Below are 9141 nucleotides of genomic sequence, written 5' to 3' on the forward strand. Positions count from 1 at the left end.
TATGTGTATATGATATATATGTATGTATGCGCATATATGTGTATATGATATATATGTGTGTGATTGTGTTTATGTGTGTATGTATGCATATATATATATATATATATATATATATATATATATATATATATATGTATATATATATTATGTATTCTAAATATACACACATACGCATAGGTATGTGTATATATAATACATAATACATATATATACATGCACACACAAATTATATATATGTATTTATATATATACACATGTGTGTGTATATATATGTATGGATGTATGTGTATATATATATTATATAGACAGACACTTATGTGTATATATGTAAATCTACATGTGTAACTGTATGTGTGTGTATATACACACATATGAATAAATGTATATATACATATGCATACATATACATTCATACATAAACATACATTCATACATACACATATACATTCATACATACAAATATTCATACATACACATATAGATTCATACATATACAACCATACATTCACTATACATTCATACATACACATACATTCATACATTCACATATAAATTCATACATACACATATTCTAACCTATACATTCATACATACACATACATTCATACATACACATATACATTCATACATGCATATACATACACATATACATTCATACATATATATATACACATATATATTCATACATGTATATGCATGTATATATTCATACATATATACACATATATATACATACTTATTCATACATATATATACAAATTTATTCATACATATATATAAATATTTATTCATACATATATGTACACATTTATTCATACATATATATACATATTTATTTACATCTATAAATATGTGTGTGTGCGTGCGTTGCGTGCTATGTATATATGTATATATACTTATATATATACATACATGTGTGTGTGCGTGTATGTATGTGTATGTATACACATGTGTATATATGTATATATGAATATATATGTATGTGCATATATATGTATATGTGTGTATATATGTATATATATATATATATATATATATATATATATATATATATATATATATGTATGTACGTGCATATATATATGTATATATATATATATGTATGTGTATATATATGTGTATATATGTATGTATGTATGTGTATATATATATGTATATATGTATATGTACACACACATATATATGTGTGTGTATTCATAAATAAATAATATATATATATATATATATATATATATATATATATATATATATATATATATATCTGTATATGTACATACATATATGTGTGTGTGTGCATTCATAAATAAATAAATATATATATATATATATATATTTCTATTTATATGTCTATATGTATATGTACATATACATAATATATATATATGTATATATATATATATATATATATATATATATATATATATATATAACATATAAACGTATGTGTGTGTGTGTGTGTGTGTGCGTGCGTGTGCATGTCCGTGTTCGTGTGTGTGTGTCTATATGTATACAATTACATATACATACATACACTACAAACAATTAGGGGAACACTTTATTTTTGGGATATCATAAACATATATTGGCGCAGTGGAATTTTCCATGCAGCTAGTTTGCAATCTTAGCGACCTGTGAATCAATTTTACTGCCTTTGATCCAAATGCAATAAACAAGGTCTTGACAGGATTGTCAAAAGCGAGCCAACCCCCAAATCTGGAGTGAGTTAGCTAGTGGTAGCCACGACGATTTTGTGCTCCTGACTTGCCGAATCGTTATTTCTTTCTTGGTTGCGGATTTTCTGATAATTTTCACTCTATTGCAAGCATAATGCGTTACCTGCAGCATTGCGAAGTCGCACGGACAGTCCAGCTGCTGGAGGATGGGTCATCTGTACGTCAGGTCGCCAAAGGTTCAGAGTGTCTCCCAGTGTCATCTCCCGAGCGTGGAGTCGCTTTCGAGAGACCGGTCCGTACTCCAGGAGGCCTGAACAAGGCCGAATAAGGGCCACCACCCAACAACAGTACAGATTTCTCCGTATATCTGCGATTCGGTCCAGGAGAAGCACTGTTAGGTCCCTTCAAGGAGACCTTCACCGGGTCACTGGAGTATGCATTTCTGACCAGACTGTCAGAAACAGACTTCATGAGGATGGCATGAGGGCCAGGCGGCCGTTGCAGGCCAACTAACCTTCAGCAGGGACCACCAGAATTGGTAAGTTCGCCACTGGCGCCCAGTACAATTACAGCTACATGCGGCATGCAACATTGTTCAGTATGCCTCATTGGGCGGTGGGTCGGTTATGGTCTGGGCAGGCGTATCTCTGGAGGGTCGCACAAACCCTCATGTGATTAATCAAGGTACCCTGACAGCTGTTAGGTATAGAGATGAAATCCTCAGACCCATTGTTCGACCCGACGCCGGTGCAGGGGGCCCCGGATTTCTTCTGGTACAGGACAATGGCCGACCTCCAGTTTCTGGAGAAAAAAGGGCATCAATGCTGTGATCTAGCCCTCACGTTCTCCGGACTTGAACCCCATTGAGCAACTCTGGGACATTATGTATCGGCATGTTCGGCAGCGTCCAGCCGCACCAGAGACTGCCCAGAAGCTTACCAATGTGCTGATCCAGGTCTGGCAGGAGATCCCCCAGGACACCATCCGCCGCCTTATCAGGAGCCACGACGTTGTCGAGAGTGAACACAGGCTCGTGGAGGGCATACCCACTACTAAAGTGGCCGTACAATGTGCTGTGCTGCAAATTCATCATTGCTTCCATTGTCATTTCTCTCTACAGTCACAGTCATTTCGAAATTCGGTCCTCCGAGGGTTAACTTTTTTTCTTGGCCAGTTTGACGCTCTGTTGTTCAGGCTACATTGGGAATTTAGTTTCAGTACAAAAGTGTAACATTTGTGCATTCGACATTGAGTTTTGAAATTTAATACAAGTGTTCCCCTAATTGTTTTGAGCAGTTTATATATATATATATATATATATATATATATATATATATATATATACATATATAAAAAATATATAGATATATTACAATATTTACATATATTTATATGTATGTATGTATATGTAAAGAGACAGAGAGAAAGAGAGGTACACATACATGTGTTTGGGCATATATGTGTATGATTATGCACAAACATACACACATGCACATGTGTGTATGTATATGTATTCATATTTGTGTATATATACATACGTATATACATATATGTATAAATGCATACATACATATATGTACACATAAATACATAGATACACATATATTTATATATATATATATGCATATAAATGTATGTATATGTATATATGTAAAATATATGTGTATATATACATATGTGTACATATACATACATACATACATATATATATACTTATATATATATATTTATATCGATGTATATGTATACGGATATGTTCATATATATACATTTATGTTTATATATACATATATTTATATGTATATGTATATATTTCGATGTATATATATGTATGTATGTATATACATATGTCCATATATATACATTTATATTTATATTTATATATACATATATTTATATGTATATGTATATGTATATGTATATACATATGTCCATATATATATACACACATTTATATTTATATTTATATATAAATATATTTCTAGGTATATGTAATATATATATATATATGTGTGTGTGTGTGTGTGTGTGTGTGTGTGTGTGTGTGTGTGTGTGTGTGTGTGTGTGTGCATATATATATATGTATGTATATATACACACATGTGTATATATACGTACATATATATATATATATATATATATATATATATGTATGTATTTATGTATGTGTCTGTGAATATATAACTATGTATATGTGTGTATATATATGTATGTATGTATGTGTGAATATGTATGTATATATGTGTATAATGTAAAGATATGTGTATATGTATATATATATATATATGTATATATATGTATATATATATCTATATATATGTATATACATATGTATATATATAAATATAAATATACATATATATGTATATAAATATACATATATATGTATATAAATATGAATATACATATATATGTATTTAAATATAAATATACATATATATGTTTATAAATATGAATATACATATATATGTATAAACAGGAGGACCAGGACAGCAGACTGTTTTGGAACAGAGTCTTGGCCTAACTCCAGAATATGGTCGAAAGCAGTAAAGAAATATTTAACTATTCTAATAGAATGGTTAATGGTTAAAAGCAAAATAAATGTGCTAGACATCTAAGTTCATGTAGCACTATAGTTAATGTTAGTGAAGGGTGATTGGGTTAGTGATTAGTTGTTAAAGCTGGGTTAAGGAATCGGTGAGTGAATGGGTTAGGGTCGGGTGGGGTAATGTAAAGGGTTAGATTAAGTGAAGGATATATATGCGTTTGAGGAAGGAAAACAGGTTGTCAAAGCAGAAAGTGTGAGAGTCTGTAAGGATGTCTGATAAATTGGGATGTCTACGTAGGGAGGATAGGTGGGAGAAAGTAGAGGTACGGGCTGCTTCAAAACGTGGGCATGACAATAGAATGTGCGGGACTGAAAGAGGAACATTACATAAGGAACATAAGGGTGGATCGGATTGGGACATCTGATAGGAGTGTGTTAGACAGGTGTGGCCAATGCGTAAGCGGGCGAGAGCCGTCTCCCAACGTCTGTTCCGATGGAATGGAGCTGACCAGGAGATTGACAGTTTTACAGTATGTAATTTATTAGTGTGGAGACTTGACCAAAAAGATTGCCATCGATTATACAAGAAGTATTTAAAGTGTGGGTAATAATCCGTGGCTGGGATATGTGAGAAACGTAGTTGATCTGATGTGGACATAGCAGCGTAGCGTGCTAGAGTATCTGCCTGTCCATTGCCGGGGATTCCAACATGGCTGGGTACCCAGCAAAATTTGATTGCTTTATGACATGTGGACTGGTAGAACTTTGGGTCAAGTGGACAAGGTATTCTCTTGCGTTGGTAGGACTTCTTTAGCATCCGATTCAGGTTCCGTAGGACATGTTTCTTCTATGCGTTCTTGTCTTAGCTCCATTTTCATTCAGTTCACTGTCAAAAGTCCATCAAAATGAAGAATTTTCTCTTGTATGGGAGGGGGGGGGGGGAGATGAGACACGCACACACAAACATATATATTTATATGCCTGCATACATATATACATACATACATACATATATACACACATGTATATATGTTTATATTATATATATATGAAAGAGAGAGAGAGAGAGAGAAAGGGGGGGGGGGGAGTGTATGCTAATAGAAAACTATCTGAGGATGAAACTATTACTGAATTTAGGTCTTGATTTTGCTTTACCTTGTAAATCTCCTACATTTGCTGAGCATTTTTTTGCCTTTCAACGTCTATGTCATACCATTAATAACTGCCAAATTCGTGACAACTCTGAATCTGGTAAACAGAGTTTTTGAGAAAATTGCTAGTTTGACTAATGAGACTTTTTACTTTAAACGACAGAGACACTGGTTACCTACCATCTTTTAGCAAAGCCAAACAGAGCGCTCTGAAATGTATGAAATGGCCCTAACATCATTATAACTAAACCTGACAAAGGAAAACGCGTTGTGATATTAGAGAAAAATGATTATGTAAATTAAGTAAATGTACTACTATCAGACCATACGAAATTTAAAAAGTTAGATACTGAGCCATTTTCTAAAATTATTCAATTAGAGGATAAATTGAATAGAATAAAACATTTGAAAGATAATGACAATGCCTTGGAAGCATAGAAAAACTCGAGCACCTAGTTCTTTGCCAGGAATATTTTATGAAAAGTTCATAAAACCGATTTACCGGTTTATTTACCGATTTATCTTGTCAGCTATAAAAGCATTTCACTTCAAACTAGCCAAATTCTTAGTGCCAATCCATACACTATCCAAAAAAAATTTGTGCTAAGCACATGTCTACATTTGAGAATACTAACAAGGTGTATAACTTCACAAATACCAATTTATGAAACTGCTAAAATTATCTGTGGAAGATTCTGTTTTTACGTTTAAGAAACAATTATACTCTCAAACAGATGGCGTAGCAATGGGAAGCCCACCCAATTCGAGCAATTTTTTTTGTTTTTGTTTTTGTTTTGTTTAATGTTATCACGAGAGTACATGGGTAGCAGACTGCCCATCTCATCTTAAACCACTGTTGTATAAAAGATACGTTGATGACATATTCCTGCTGTTCAATGATGTACACATGTAAACATTTAACATGTTTACATGTGGAACATCATTGGACAGCAGGACATGACAATATACATTTTACTTTGAATTCGAAGTCAACTCCCTGTCTTAATGGGTATTAGACTTGATTATTGTTGCACTGATATTTTCAAATTTGTTCAGACTGGCAGTCTATAAACCGAGAAATGTAGTGTTTTTTTTTTTTTTTTTTTTTTTTTTTTTTTTTTTTTTTTTTTTTTTTACAAATTCCCTTTGGCTGTCATTCAAAAACAGATGAGACTATTCTTAAATAAGATGTTTTGCCCAGAACCAATGAATTACAATGTGCCTCGGGATATCCGATACCCTATTATGGAGACACAAGCTTTGTCTTAAGGAAAGAACTATAAAAAACTACTTAGTTGCCATTTCCCACAATTTAGTTTCAGAAATATCTTCACCAATTCCAGAACTATTCGTTCGTTTTTTTGTTTTTCGACAAAACATCTATGCTCAAACATTGCCTACTCAAACAAATGGAAGGATTTTGATTTCAATGCACCGGAACAGTCTTGTACCAACGTGTTATAAACGCATCTCCGCCAGTTGGAAGTCAGGCACCATTTAAGCAACATGGAATCCACCAAAATCGAAGCCAGGACAAACACTAAATTCATGGTGAAACTCGGTTGGAAGAATAGGCAAATCATTGACGCTCTGGAACAAGTTTATGGTGACAATGTCCCAAACAAATCAACACCCTACAAACGGATAAGTCATATCAGAAATGGATCATACTATATATATATAGAAAGATAGATAGATAGATAGATAGATATACATATATACACACATCTATTTATGTATATAATCATAATATGTATATATATACTTATAAATAAATATAAATAGATATGAAACATATGTGTGTGTGTGTGTATATATATATATATATATATATATATTTATATATATAATGCATATATACACACATATATACATATATATATTATATATTTAATACATATACATAATTATATATATATGCATATATATACATATCTAGATAGATAGAAAATGTGTAAATATGTGTAAATATATATAAATATATATATATATATGTATATATATATATATTTACATACACACACACATAGATATATACACACAAACACACATATGTGTGTTTACGTGTATGTGTGTGTGTGTGTGACAGGCCCGGGAAGCTGGTTGACCTGACCTTACTCCAGAATAACAGGAAGCGCCTCGAGGGAAACACCCGGCGCCCTGGTCAAAGAAGGGCGCGCCCCACGTGCACGCACCCACCAGTACTTAAGACTCAGGATGACCCAGGTCAGACAGAGCTCCTGCCGGTCAGGCTGGCTCCAGCCGCGCCCGCCCTCCGGGCAGACCAAGCACTTAGTCTTTACCCCCGCGTGTATCCCGTGTGTGTTGGTCCGAATCCTGGTTGTGAGCCTTGCTAACGTTGGCTATCACTCCTGTTTATCACTATTTAAGGCGTCATATAGAGCCTTTACATTCTGGTGGCAGGGTCTTAGTTGTGTCCTTTTGGCACACAACAATGGACTCACAGTCTCCGAAATCTGGTTATCGCTCGGACCAGTCGCTCCCATATACGCAAAAGTCTTCAGAACCTGTTGTGAGTACATAATTGGGCCATTTTTCCTTTCTTTTATCTTCCCCCTAAATGTGTTAAGCTGTATGTGCAGTTACGCTCACGCTGGTTTTGTTAAGTTAAAGTGCTAATTGACAGCAAATGGTACGCTCTCCACTGCTGACCTCAGATCACATTACTGTGTGATCAACGGTATGGGTTCAAACAACAGGAATATCGTTCATTTATTACGTATTTGTTTAATTTTTCTCATGATTAGAGAGTATATTGTTTCAATTGCAACGAATTTAGCGCGTTCATGATTTTACTGTTTTCATGAACATCATATCATTATTCTTTCTCACTACCCATTTCCCGTCTTAACCTGACCTCCGAGTGAAACATTTCAGTCACATCTGCTTGGGACAGCTGTGTGACCTGACCCCACTTTCACTCTGAGTGATTGACACGTGAAATGAATGTGAGAACCGCTGGCATTTCCTGTATATTGTTTTCGAGACTTACATTATAGGATAACGCGTAGCATCCGTTGCATGTTCATTGGTAACACGTTCTATCAGCGCTAGAGCGGAGCTTGTAACGCGAATTACTTACATTTTTATATAGCGCCAGGGATCTTCCCCTTATCATAGTGTCAGAATGCCTGATTACTTAGGGTTGCGTATATGCCTAAAGATCCGCGCTCCGACGATAGTTCGTTCGGCAACTTTTTGAGCCGGTGTGACCCGCGGTTACGTCCGTTAAATAAAGTAGGACTAGGGTTTAAGCTAGAATTGAGATTCTCCTATTAATCACATCCCGCTCACCCCCTTGACGTCACTGCCATGTTTGGGGTAAATCTCATCGCGTTGTGATTCATGATAAATTCACGAGCGCCCATCACAGACTCGCAGATAGAGTAGGGTTATTAATATTTTCCCAGCTCATTTCGCTTCATGAAGTAAGGCATTCTTGGGGTATAGACCCCCCCCCGTCAAGGAAGTCTGTATGCGCAGCTTGACATGTTACCTCGGCAGAATTTTTTTTCCCCGAGAAGATTCGCTCGTGAATTTTTTTCACGTCACTATTCATTAGTGCGTCATTCGGTCGCATATCATTAAATGTTAAATTCAATGTAGTATTTGAAATAATTTTGTATTACTTCTATAGCTAGTTTGTTGCATTTGTGTAAAATGAACGTTAATTTCCGTGTTTGGCACCCATGTCCGGTCTGAGTGAGGTCACTTTCACTCTCATTAACTGTCAATCGCACTCATACAC

The sequence above is a fragment of the Penaeus chinensis genome, chromosome 14, assembly GCF_019202785.1.
Source record: "Penaeus chinensis breed Huanghai No. 1 chromosome 14, ASM1920278v2, whole genome shotgun sequence".
NCBI classification, from domain to species: Eukaryota; Metazoa; Arthropoda; class Malacostraca; order Decapoda; family Penaeidae; genus Penaeus; species Penaeus chinensis.